Raw genomic sequence first — 2,413 nt, 5'->3', positions numbered from 1 at the left:
AAAAACATATATTTAGAAGGTGTTGTGAGACAGGCAGTGTTCAGACATCTACTGCATACAGCTGTATACTGTGAGTGTTGGATAATAGTTGTTATCTTGCTGCTACTGATTTGCGCAGTCTGCATCCTGTAAAGAAGTTGAAGAGCCCTTTAATTTTATTGTTGTAAAAACTATTTTATATCCGGTATACTGTGAGTGTGGGATAATACCTGTTATCTTGCTACTACTGATTTGTAGTTATCGTTAAATTTTTATTATTACGTATTCTGCACTGCACCTGATATGTACCCAAGTGTGTACTGCTAGACCAAAACGTACGATTCTACTTTACGTTCATAATTTGTTCGTGAATCTTCGGCGTACACTTGGGTTAATGAAAATTGGGACGTTGGCTCATCACTAGTGTTAGATGCACCCAGGCATGCTTCCCCTGCTGTCCCATATGCATCCAGAGCTGTTGGCATCATTTCCTAAGGTGTCATTGGGCACTTGGTGACCTCCTAGTAGTCGAATATTGATTTCCAGGTCCCAAGTATTTTTCTCCCATAGACGATAATGGGATTCGATATTCGTATGTATAATATACGAATATCGGGAGCTATTTGAATCGAATTTTGAATTATCGAATATTTCACTATTCGCTCATCTCTATTGTTCTGTATAGTTACTATCTATCATGTTCTGCAGCAGCTAAAGTGTATTACGAGGTTCTGCAGCAGCTGAGGTGTATTTTGAGGTGCTGCAGCAGCTGAGGTTTATTATCAGGTTCTGCAGCAGTGGAGGGGTACTATAAGTGCTGCGGCAGCTGAGGTGTATTATGAGGTGTTGCAGCAGCTTAGGTTTATTATGAGGTTCAGCATCAGCGGAGGGGTACTATAGGCATACCTCCCCACTGTCCCGGATTCCGCGGACAGTCCCGTTTTCGGGGTGCTGTCCCGCGGTCCCGGAACGGCACCCAGTTTCCCGCATTATATGTGGCCCCATCGAAAAAAACAAACCAGTAACTCACCTATCTGCCGGTCCCTGCAGATCCTCTCCTGGCAAAGCGCGCACTGCCTTCATCCTCCGGGGCGGGCAGCGGGGTATACAGACACTGACTGTGCCGGAAGTGACCTGCAGCCTCCATCATGAATCACTTCCGGTACAGTCAGTGACTCTGTACCCCGCTGCCCGCTCCGGAGGATGACGGGAGTGCGCGCTCTGCCGGGAGAGGAGCTGCTGGGACCAGCGGACAGGTGAGTTACTGGTTTATTGTTTTTCTGGTCGGGCCACATAAAGGGGAGGATTGGCTACTATGTGGGGCGCTATATGGGGGATTGGCTACTATATGGGGGGATTGGCTACTATGTGGGGCACTATATGGGGGATTGGCTACTATGTGGGCACTATATGGGGGATTGGCTACTATGTGGGGCACTATATGGGGGGCATTGGCTACTATGTGGGGCATATATGGGGGCATTGGCTACTATGTGGGCACTATATGGGGGCATTGGCTACTATGTGGGGCACTATATGGGGGCATTGGCTACTATGTGGGGCACTATATGGGGCATTGGCTACTATGTGGGGCACTATATGGGGGATTGGCTACTATGTGGGGCACTATATGGGGGGCATTGGCTACTATGTGGGACATATATGGGGGCATTGGCTACTATGTGGGGCACTATATGGGGGATTGACTACTATGTGGGGCACTATATGGGGGATTGGCTACTATGTGGGGCACTATATGGGGGATTGGCTACTATGTGGGCACTATATGGGGGATTGGCTACTATGTGGGCACTATATGGGGGGCATTGGCTACTATGTGGGGCATATATGGGGGCATTGGCTACTATGTGGGCACTATATGGGGGCATTGGCTACTATGTGGGGCACTATATGGGGGGCAGTGGCTACTATGTGGGACATATATGGGGGCATTGGCTACTATGTGGGCACTATATGGGGTATTGGCTACTATGTGGGGCACTATATGGGGGCATTGGCTACTATGTGGGGCACTATATGGGGGATTGGCTACTATGTGGGCACTATATGGGGGATTGGCTACTATGTGGGGCACTATATGGGGGGCAGTGGCTACTATGTGGGACATATATGGGGGCATTGGCTACTATGTGGGCACTATATGGGGTATTGGCTACTATGTGGGGCACTATATGGGGGTATTGGCTACTATGTGGGGCCCTATATGGGGGATTGGCTACTATGTGGGGCACTATATGGGGGATTGGATACTATGTGGGGCATATATGGGGGCATTGGCTACTATGTGGGCACTATATGGGGGATTGGCTACTATGTGTGGCACTATATGGGGGCATAGGCTACTATGTGGGGCACTATATGGGGGCATTGGCTACTATGTGGGGCACTATATGGGGGCATAGGCTACTATGTG

This window comes from Dendropsophus ebraccatus, chromosome 6, assembly GCF_027789765.1.
Source record: "Dendropsophus ebraccatus isolate aDenEbr1 chromosome 6, aDenEbr1.pat, whole genome shotgun sequence".
In the NCBI taxonomy this organism is placed as follows: domain Eukaryota; kingdom Metazoa; phylum Chordata; class Amphibia; order Anura; family Hylidae; genus Dendropsophus; species Dendropsophus ebraccatus.
Note: the sequence above shows the minus strand (reverse complement) of the source record.